General features: G+C 50.5%; 1 pseudogene; it reads right to left on the bottom strand.

Annotated features, from left to right (window-relative positions):
* Positions 1 to 843: 843 nt before the first annotated feature.
* LOC136133243 (glutathione S-transferase theta-1-like) lies at positions 844 to 9,299 on the bottom strand (annotated as a pseudogene).
* Positions 9,300 to 11,265: the final 1,966 nt, after the last annotated feature.

Here is an 11,265-nt window from a genome sequence, read left to right as displayed (position 1 = left end):
CTATCCCCCCAGGGCGGGGCCATGTTCTCCACTCCCTCCAGTGGACTGCCCTCCTCCACAAGTCACCCTTGGCCGGATTACTGCAATATCCAAATCTCCCTGCTTCCTCCCTGGCCACTGTCCAGTCCAACCCCCAACAGCAGGCAGAATATTATTCTAAAATGCAAGCTGAGCATTCCGTTCCTGTTCATGGTTTGCAGCTCCTAAGTGTGGCATTTAAGGCCCCTCATGACTGAGTCCTGACCAGGAGAGCTGCTGTTTGGATTTCCCCTCCCGACCAATTCCTCAGGACAGATGCAGGACTTGTGATTTACAATACTTGGTGCCAAAGGGCCACGTTCTGGGTGACTGGCCCAGCAAAGTGATAGCTGGCATGCCTACAGCCAACACCAGTGGACGCCCGATACCCCTGCTGTCTTTCTCTAAGAACTAGTAGGCAAGGGGGCATTTGTTAATTTCACTCTTGACAACCATTAGGGGGAAGCTGATCCATGGGGCCTAGGAAAGGGGGTTGTCTTTCGAATAGAGGCCAAGACCAAGGTCAGGACAGAAGGAAGTTCAAATAAACCACACGTCAGAGTTAGAAGCAGAGGCTCAGGCTGAGCCCAGGTTTATTTCCCAAACTGAAAAGAAGATGCAGTGATTAAAGGAGACAAGGTTTGGGTATGCCATTCTCATCGTGGCTTTTAGGCAGCTGTGGAAGATGAGTGGGGACCTGGCCCAGGGAGCAGAGGGGCAGTGGGACTCAGGCAAGTCACGCCTGCTCTCTGGGTCTGCCTCCCATGGGACATGGAAAGGAAGGTGCTTTGTGAACTGCCAAGGGCAGAGCAGAGGCTTCCCGGCTCACTGGATCATGGACAGCACCCTAGGCATCAACTTCCGCTTAATGGTGGGGTCTGCAGCCTGGGAGTCCTTGGCCTTCAGGATGACCTCATGGGCCTCCTGGAAGAGGACCTCCCCCACTGCCGCCTCCACGCGCTGGTGCCACGCAGCCAGCTTGGGTCAGCCTTCAAAGACTCGGCAGCCGGCACCCACAGGCTGTAGGGAGACAGGGGACAGGATGGGGATGGACGGGTGAGGCCAAGTATGGCAGCATCTACTTGGTTTGGAGGCCACAGAACCCCAGAAGGTTTCTACACATAAGCACAGTCCCATGGCCAGGTGAGGCAGTGTGAGCAGGACTTCAGCAGCCACCCAGGACCTCCCCTGCCTAGTCCCCCCAATAACTGCCCACATCACTCACATTCATGAGCTCCGTGATGGCTATCAGGTCAGCCAGAGAGATGTGGGACCCAGCGAGAAAGGCCTCGTTCTGGAGGAACTTGTCCTCAAGCACCTGCAGGGTCACGTCCAACTCTGCCAGCGTGGCTGTCAGCATCTCGGGAGAGACCGGCTCACCCAGGTAAACAGGGAGCATCACCTGGTGGGTGGGCAGGCAAAGTGGGGGGTTAGGACCCAGTCCAGCCTCAGGGGCAGGAAGGCAAGTCTCCCTGCCCTTAGAGCTGCCTCCTGGTTCCACGCATTTTTTTTCCTACAGGGAAATTCCTAAAGGACTCCTTTTCCCGGAACTATTCCTGCTCCCACAATCTGAACCTGGGGCATCTGACAGAAGGACTCAAACCCCTTTGAGAATGACTCAGAGGGGACCTGAACAATGAGTTTCATACTTTGGAGGGAGGGCCTGGCTTAGGAACAATTATTTTATAATCTCTTTCCCCCAGATTATAAAATCAGTACCTCATACAGTATAATTAGGAGGATGGGCTTTTAAGGTCTCAACTTTGTTGCTTATAAACTATGTGAACTAGAGCAAAACACTCAAACTCTCTGAGCCTCGATTTCCACATCTGTGATATGGCAATAATAGTACAGGGCTCATCTTGTAAATGGAAAAGTGAGGCCCAGAGAGAGACAGACAGTTGCCTGAGACCACACAGCCAAGAAGAGACTAAGCCAAGCGTGAAACTGATGTCTTCTGACCCAGGGAGCTGCCAGGGACTAGGGAGAAGAGCCAGGAAAGGGTAGCGTGCAGGATTCTGGGAGGAGGGCATTTGGGGTGAAGCCATCAACAGCCTCAGGCTTGCCAGAGCTGTCAGGGAGACACAGTGGATGTGGAGCAGGGGAGGGAGCTTCATGTTCAGTCTGGTGTTTTGTTGGGTAAAGTTGCTTGGGGAGCCTGGGACTCTGGAAAGGTAAACAGGACTAAGATTGTGCACAAGCCCTGGTGGCTTCTGTTTCCTCCCCCAAACAACAAGGTAGACAGGGTCAGTGATCACCCACCAGTGGCCTGGAGGCCAGTGCTGGGCTAATGACATTCCTTTGGCTGCAGACATTTTTTTTTTTTTAGAAGATGTTGGGGGTAGGAGTTTATTAATTAATTAATTTATTATTTTTGCTGTGTTGGGTCTTCGTTTCTGTGCGAGGGCTTTCTCTAGTTGCAGCGAGCGGGGGCCACTCTTCATCGCGGTGCGCGGGCCTCTCACTATCGTGGCCTCTCTTTTTGCGGAGCACAGGCTCCAGACGCGCAGGCTTAGTAGTTGTGGCTCATGGGCCTAGTTGCTCCGCGGCATGTGGGATCCTCCCAGACCAGGGTTCGAACCCATGTCCCCTGCATTAGCAGGCAGATTCTCAACCACTGCGCCACCAGGGCAGCCCCTGGCTGCAGACTTTTTAAAACTATGGATCACTTGCTGACATTTAAAAGTGGAGACATTTCATATAAAAATCCTGAACTTTCTAGCTTCTTTTTAACATAAAGGTGCTGGCCACACAGGGTCAGCATTCCTACCTGGCCGCCAGCACAGCATCTAAGGCTGCTGCTGGGGAGAAGCTGCTCCTTGGTGGGGGAAGCGGGAGGGTGGGGGGAACAACGGCTCTTAGTTTGCCAAACCCCACATAAGTCCACCTCCCGTGTATTCTCTGCCTCACCCCAGCAGCAGACTGTCTACATTTCCCTTCTGTTCCCATGGGGTGGTTCCAAAGTTCTTAGGGTTTTAAAGAGTGTTTTTATTCCTCGTTAAATATAGAAGACCATAAGAGGGTAATAAATAAATTCTGATTTATTCTTATCAGGAAATGCTATAGAGTAGTTAGAAAAAAATAAATTAGACCCACCCATAGCACTATGGAAAAATGCAAGTTCCAGAATGATATGAGAGCATTTATATAAAATTGTAAGCACTCAAAGCAAAAGTTTATTTTTATGGCTACTCATAAATGTAGAAAATCGTGAACTGAAAGGACTTGAACCAGATCCTGGGGAGCAGGGGGCACCTCAGGAAGGTACAAGGGCAACAAAGAGGTCTTTTGACTTTTGTTCTCTAATGTTTCCTTTTTCATATAAAAAAATGATAGAATACACAATAAAACTCATGACCCAGAATTAGCCATACACTTTCAAAAATGAGGAGTGCACTTCTGATGAGGATATGACACAAAAAAACCACTGCTCCCACCATAACACTGAAAAGAAAATAACCTTATTTTTCTTTAAAGTCTTCAAAGAATATAGAACTTTAAAAAAAGGAAAATAAAAGAAAGAACAAAAAAAGAAAGAAAAAAGCCTAAACCTGTTCTGTCCGATATGGAAACCACTGGCAACGAGAGGTTACTGAGCTCTTGAAATATGTCTGGTCTTAGGTGAAATGTGCTGTGCATGTAAAATACACACCAGAAAACAGACACAGATCAATGGAACAGGATAGAGAGCCCAGAAATAAACCCACGCACTTATGGTCAATTACAACAAAGGAGGCAAGAATATACAACAGAGAAAAGACAGTCTCTTCAGTAAGTGATGCAAGGAAAACTGGACAGCTACATGTAAAAGAATGAAATTAGAACATTCTCTAGCACCGTACAAAAAGATAAACTCAAAATGGATTAAAGGGCTTCCCTGGTGGCGCAGTGGTTGAGAGTCCGCCGATGCAGGGGACGCGGGTTTGTGCCCTGGTGTGGGAGGATCCCACATGCCGCGGAGCAGCTGGGCCCGTGAGCCATGGCCGCTGAGCCTGCACGTCCGGAGCCTCTGCTCCTCAACGGGAGAGGCCACAACAGTGAGAGGCCCGCGTACCGCAAAAAAAAAAAAAAAAAAAGATTAAAGACCTAAACGTAAGACCAGAAACAGTAAAACTCCTAGAGGAAAACATAGGCAGAACCACTGAGGGGCAGTTAAGTGTCATTGTTGATGGACACTGGGGTTGCTTCCACAGCTATTGTGAATAATGGCTATTGTGAATATTGTTGCTATGAACATCTCTTCAAGACCCTGCTTTCAATTATTTTGGGTATATACCCAGAAGTGGAAGTGCTGGGTCATGTGGTAATTGTATTTTTAATTTTTTTGAGGAACCATCATACTGTTTTCCACAGCAGCTGCACTATTTACCATTCCCATCAACAGTGCACAAGAGTTCTAATTTCTTCTTATTCTCACCAACACTTGTTATTTTGTTCACATATATATACATATATATACACACATATATATGTGTGTATATATATATATATATATATATATATATATATATGTAATAGCCATTCCAGTGGGGATGAAGTGGTTTCTCATTATAGTTTTAATTTGCACTTTCCTAATGATTAGTGATACTGAACATATTTTCATGTGTTTATTAGCCAAAATTTTACTATTTTGAGTACACTGGGTTAAGTAAAATATAGTCATTTCAACTGTTTCTTTTTACTTTTTAATGGTGGCTACTAGAAGATTTAAGACTGCATATATCTCACTTTGTACTGGACTAAATGAACTAAATTCCAGAGGGCACAAGCCCTCCCTAGGTAAGCCACATTCATCCCTGGGGTCCAGGCAAGCCGAGGTGTAAGCCTGCCATCAGCATAGGAGTTTTCTGATGAAGCAGCCACGTGGGGAACTTAGGGCAGGGCTGAAAAGTAGAGCCATCTTGCGGTGGTAGTTGGTGCTTAGATTCCAAATCCCTGCTGGAGGAAAGCGAGCAACCTGATTGCACCCTCCGGACACCTGAAACCAGAGATGAACTGAAACTAACTAATGCCACATCCCAGCCCCATTCCTGACTAGCTGGAAGGGAGGAACCTCCCACCAAGACTGCCTGATAGAGAAAAGTGCAAGCCCTTTCTCGGGTACTTATTATGTATTCAGTCTCTACTCTCCTTTTATACATAATGGCAGCACATAATGATAAATTATAAGATATACAGAGAAAGAGGAAAATGTGGCCCATAATCAAGAAGGATAAAAAAACAACCAGTAGAGACAGACTCGCAGAGAACCCAGGGGTTGAAATTAGCTGACAAAGACTTTTAAGTAACTATTTTAAATATGTTAAAGAATTTAGAAGAAAAGATGGACCAAGTGGGTGAGTGGATGGTGAATTTCAGCAGAGACATGGAAACTCTAAAAAGAACCAAATGGAATTTCTAGAACTGAAAATTACATATCTCGAATAAAGAATGTATTAGATGGGCTTACCAGCAAACAGAAGGAAGGATTAGGAAGTCAAAGTCAGGTCAATACAAGCTATTCAAACTGAAAGGAAGAATAAATGCGATGTTGCCCAAGCCCTTTTGGGCGATGTCCTCACTGCCCCCGCCTGGGGAGGGGCACCTCACCTTATGCCACAGGATCTGGAGGCAGTTTCTCCACAGGGTTGTGTGCTGCCAGGCCAGGTACTCATCCACACAGGCACAGGCCTGTGTGGTCCTGGGGGTACCAGTGGTCAGGGACCTTATACTTGCGGGCCAGGTAGAGCAGAATGGCCATACTGTGGGGGAGGGGAGGACATGATGGGTGGGGGAAAGTATGGAGCTAGGGGCTTTATAGAGTCCCTTCCTTAACCTTCCTGACCATGTGCCAAGGTATTTGCTCGGTTTCCAGACAAGGAAGCCGGGCTCAGAACAGAAATGGGTGTTGCCCAGAGCACACAGCCTTTGGTGGCAGAACTGAAAGTCTGTCTATGGCTAATACCCAAGCTCATCCTATCACCAGGCGAAATCCCACAGCAAGTCCTGCCAAGTGTTCTGAGACAGCTTCTGATGGGAAAACCAGAGAGAGCTTCCTGGAGGAGATGGCATCAAAGCTGAGCCTTAAAGAAGCTCAGTTCTTTCCAGTCTGCATCTACTCTCGTCATCCAACATTCAGCCCCTCCCAGATGGCCTGGTGGTTCAAAAAGGCTTTCTTGTTGTTCCTAAAGCACCAGCTGGAAACACGGGGTGGGGCGGGGTGGGGGCGGTGCTGCAGGATCATGAACCAGCAGGACAGACAACGCTCCAGCAGCTCCCTTCCTGCCCTGGGTTAGGAGGACTGCCTTGGTGTTGGGGCGGGGGTGGACCCGGAAGGGCACTGAATGTGGGAATTTGGGGCCATAGGAAGGCCTTCAGGAACTCGGGATACCCCAGGGGCTGGGCACCCCAGCCAAAGGGGCAGAAAACCTCTGTATCTGCCACTGGCCTAGGTTCCCTACTGGGAACCCTGCACTCACACCCAGCTGAACAGCTCACTTGTCTTTTTGCTCTTTTTGCTCCCAACTAATTGTTCAAGGAAGCTCCGAGGAGGGCTGCAGGTCCCTGGGAGCCATGCACCTCCCAAAATAGGGGAGAAGAGACAGAGAAATGCAGAGATTGCATGCTGCCCCTGGCAGGTACGCTTGGGAGGTCAACAGTGGGCAGCACAGAACTCAGGACAGTAAGGGCAGTAGGAAGGAAGATGGTGCTGGCAGAAGCTGGGAGGAATTCTTTGGGGGTGCATCCACCTCAAGATTCCAGAGATGAGTTCAAAAGTTCCAGGTTCCCCTTGTTGTGGGAGGCGTGACTTAGGTGATGAAGGGGGCAGAAGTGGAAAAAAATTTCACCCTCCCTAAAGAGATTTCTACTTCTTAGGACTGTTGTGATGCAAAACATGCACGTGTCTGGTGGTCTTCCCACGGGCATGGCCCACCCAGGGAAGGGGCAGCCCAGAGATGGAACCAATGGGGCATCAAAACACAAGTTTGGCCAGCGGGCAACCTTGGAGGGGATGAAGCCGCCCTGCCCCACACCCCTGCCCGGGGACCCATCACCAACAACCACAGGATTGGTACAGATGTAAAACAGATGCATTCTTTTCCAACCATCCCTGTGAACTGAAACCGTGGACAGGCAGGAGCCGGGGGGTCAAGCCCTGACTCTCTGTAGGATGTTGGGCAAAGGGCCCTTCACCTCGGAGGACTTCAGTTTCCTGTCTATAAAATAGAGAGCTAGGACGAGATGGTTCTAGCGAGGTCTGGTAGCAGCCCCGGCTCCCCAGTTACCTCTAGGTCAAAATGAAGTCCCCGCCCTTCAAGGCAGGCACCTTCTGCCGGGGGTTCACCTGGGCAAAGACATCACTGAGGTGCTGGCCTGCAGAGAGCCCATCGTGGTGGGTGGTGGGAGGAAAACGCCAAGCCCTGCCTGGCTGCACCCACCCCCCCACGCCACCCCCCTCTCAAGGCCCAGGCCCCAATTTCATGGCTCTTCTCCAGCCCCGGGTTGCTCTCCAGTGTGGGAAAGGCTGCTGTGGGAGGAGTGGGAGGCTGTTCTGCCAGCTGGTGCAAAAGACCTTGATACCCCTTGCCAGGTCCTGGTGGGCATAACCTTCCCCCAACAGCACGCCCCCAAAACAGAGCTCAAGAAGCTCCAGCCAGGGTGGGGCCTCTCCTTGCCTGGGCCCTCACAGACACCCAACCCACTGCCTTTCCACCATTGCCAGCATCACAAGCGCCCCAGCAGGGTGTCCCCAACTGCAGGGGCCGGGAGGCTGGTGCCCTGAGTGGACTGTGATTCCCTACGGTGCCCCTTTCCCTGTGGACTCTAAGGTAGGGTCACCAAACACAGACAAGTGGCCTCTTCCTGGTGTCCACTTACTTGCAACCAACTTCCACAGGCCCCTGAGTGTCCCCTTGCTCACCCTGCCCTGGGCACCGGGGACAGAGCTGGCCCTGTCGTTAGGCTCTGCATTCTTGTCCCACCACAGCTCCCCGGAAGGGTGCAGCCCACTGTCCCCCAGGACCCTGACCTCTGCTCAAGCTCATATGAGTGTTTTCTGCTCCTTCAGATGCAGCCAGAGAGAAGCTTCTGAAGGGCACTTAAGCATCACTGCTGCCATGCTCAAGAGCCTTCAGTGGTTCCCCATTGCCACGGGAGCAGGGGGAAGCTGCTCAAAGCCATAAACTATCCACTACCACCTTACCCCTCCAGCCTCAGCCCCACTCTCTCTCCTCCCTTTCCCTCCCTTCCGACTGTTCCTTCACCAGGGACCCTCCCCTCCTCTCCTGGTGAAACACACCTCCTACTGCACCCTCTCTCTGACAGCCCAGTTTGGACATCCCTTTGTCCCCATGCCCTCTCCCCTACCCCACACTCTGCAGAGGTAACCCCTGGGCAGGACAAGTGGGCAGTCCCCAGAGGAGGCTGGGAAGAGATGGCGATTCAGGCAGAAGGACAGGCTGGTGCAAAAGGCAGAATGGTAGGCGAGGCCCACCGAGCTGGGGGCCCTGGGTGGAAGGCTCAGCCAGGCAGAGTTGCCCTACTTGCCCCACCAGCAAAAAGGGAGTTCTGCTGTCCCCTGCCCCAGCTGCCATGCCAGCTGTGCCCTTGGGACCTTGGGGACCCGTCAGAGAAACAAACCCTCTTGCTCAGAGTGCAGGGCTCGCCAAGCCCCTGCAGTCCCCCTCCTGCTCCCATAACTCCCCGTCGGCTGCCCCCCTTTCCAGTAGGAATAAGAGGCAGAGGACAAGGTAAGTGAAGGCAAAGCAGGAGGAGGAGGAAAGGACAGAGGGGGACCCAGTGCAGCCCAGGCCAGAGCATCAGCAGCTGGGGCCACAAAGGAGGGGCTCACTCTGCCACATCCCCCATGCGTCCCCCCTAAAGCCCCCTCCTCCTGCTCCTTTCCCTGGGGCCCCAACCCTATGCCCAGGTGCACCCCCTCTGTTCGCAGTGTCCCTCCTCCTTTCCTCATGCCTCCCCCACTTTTTACTCCGCTTCAGCTGAGCCCCGTGGTCCATTCCATGGGACCAAGCAGAGTTTGGGGACCCCCCAATCTCGTATCTCCCTGGTGGCTCACCTATTCGGCGCTGGCCCCAGGACGGGGGTGACTCGGAGAGGGGTCCCCCAATTGGTGTTCAGCCTCCTCGTCCCTCACTGACTTCTCGGTCCCCCAGACCCGGGCCTGGCCCACCTTTGCGCAGGTCCACGGAGCGCAGCTCGAAGGGGATGCCGTTCTTCTTGGCGAAGATGTAGACGGCACGGCAGGGTTGGGACAGCAGGTCCAGGTAGAGCTCCAGGCCCATGGCGGGACGGACCAGCCTCGCAAAGCACGGGATACGGAACACAGCAAGCCCAGTGCTGGGTCTGACGAGCAGCAGCGCGGCCCGCGCCCCCCACCCTCGGTAGCTCCCCATTGGCGCTCTGGCCTCGCACTTGGGTGCAATCGCGGAAGCCCGGCGAGTCTGCGGGCTGGGTGGGGGCTCCGGATGGTCCCCCTGGGGGAGGCGGGTTGGGGGGCTCAGAGGGCCCCCAGGCCCAAGCTCATCTCACTGAGCATAACGTCTTCAAGGCTCATCCTAGTTGCAGCGTGTGTCAGAACTTCCTGTTTTACGGATGAGAAAATTGAGGCCCACAGTTGATTACAGGTCCAGAAAGTCTGACTCCAGCATCTACGCTCTTGGCCACAAGCTGCAGAGATCCTGGCGCCAGCAAGAGGCAAAGCCTCAGGGCTTACGGTCAGCGTGGTGGGCTAACTCACTTCGCCCCGGTGCGCGCCCTGGACTCTGACAGCAGGTCTTCCTGCTCCTGCCAGCCCAGTACCTCAATCTCGTTCCCTGGGTTTGTTTCTTCCCTCCTCTGGGCCTCTGTTTCCCCACCTTTAAAATGATGGAGCAATCCCACTGAAAGATCCAGCAATCCCACTTCTGGGCATATATCCAAAGAAAATGAAAACAGGATCTGGAAGAGATATCTGTAATCCCATGTTCATTGCAGCATTATTCACAATAGCCAAGATATGGAAACAACCTAAGCGTCTGTTAAGGGGTGAATGGATAAAGAAAAATTGGAGAATATACACTGACACGTACAGAGGAATCTTTCATCTAGCCTTTAAAAAGAAGGAAATCTTGTCATTTGCAACAACATGGATGAACCTGGAGGTCATTATGCTAAGTGAAATAAGACAGGCCCAGAAAGACAAATACTGCCTGATCTCACTTATGCTGTGTGGAATCTAAAAAAAGTGGAACTCTAATAAGCAGAGAGTAGATGGTGGTTACCAGGGGCTGGAGGGGGAGGGGGGAAATGGCAACATATTGGTCAAAGGGTATAAAGTTTTGAATACCCCAGATAAATAAGTTATGGAGATCTAAGGCACAGCATGGTGACTATAGTTAACAGCACTGCATGGTATACCTGAAATTTGCTGAGTAGTTCTTAATTATTCTCAGCAACAACAAAAAATGGTAACTGTCTGCTGAAAGGAAAAAAAAAAAAGCACAACCTGAGTGTTGTGAGTGAAGTTTGATCCAGGGTCTTGCTGAAAACTACAGCACAAGAGACAGCCTTTTCAAAAATCCAGTTTTTGTTTCATTGATCTTCTCTACTGTTTTTCTCTTCTCTATTTCATTCATCTCCACTGGAATCTTTATTATTTCTTTTCTTCTGATGGTTGTGATTTGAGATCTGTATGCCTTTACAGCTATAAATTTGCTTCACAGCCCTGCTTCTGCTGCATCCCATAAGTTTGGGTGTGTTGTGTTTTGTTTTCATTTGTTCAAAGTACTTTCTAATTTCCCTTGTGATTTCTTCTTTGATCCACTGGTTGTTTAAAAATGGATTGTTTAATTTCCAGATATTTCATCTTCTAGTTTTCCTTCTGTTGTTGATTTCTCATTTCATTCCACTGTGTTCAGAAACACACTATGATTTCAATCTGTTTAAATTTCTTGGGATTTATTTTATGGCTTCAAAAAGGGTCTAGCCTGGAGAATACTACATGTGCCCTTGAGAAGAATGTGTATTCTGTGTTGTGGGTGCAGTGACAGGCCGATTGGTTTAGGGTGTTGCTCAATCATCCATTTCCTTGGGGATCTTTGGTCTCACTATTTTATCCATTAGTGAAAGTAGAGCACTGAAGTCTCAACTCTTATTATTGACAGTTTAATCATGTTTAACCTTTAATTTTCAAATTCTTTTTGGAAGCTGGGGGGACTTGTGACCGCCCCCCAGACCCACCACATCAGATGTATGTCCCAGGCTCAGCAA

This window comes from Phocoena phocoena, chromosome 13 (genome assembly GCF_963924675.1).
Source record: "Phocoena phocoena chromosome 13, mPhoPho1.1, whole genome shotgun sequence".
Classification (NCBI taxonomy): domain Eukaryota; kingdom Metazoa; phylum Chordata; class Mammalia; order Artiodactyla; family Phocoenidae; genus Phocoena; species Phocoena phocoena.
This window is presented reverse-complemented; position numbering and strand designations above follow the sequence as displayed.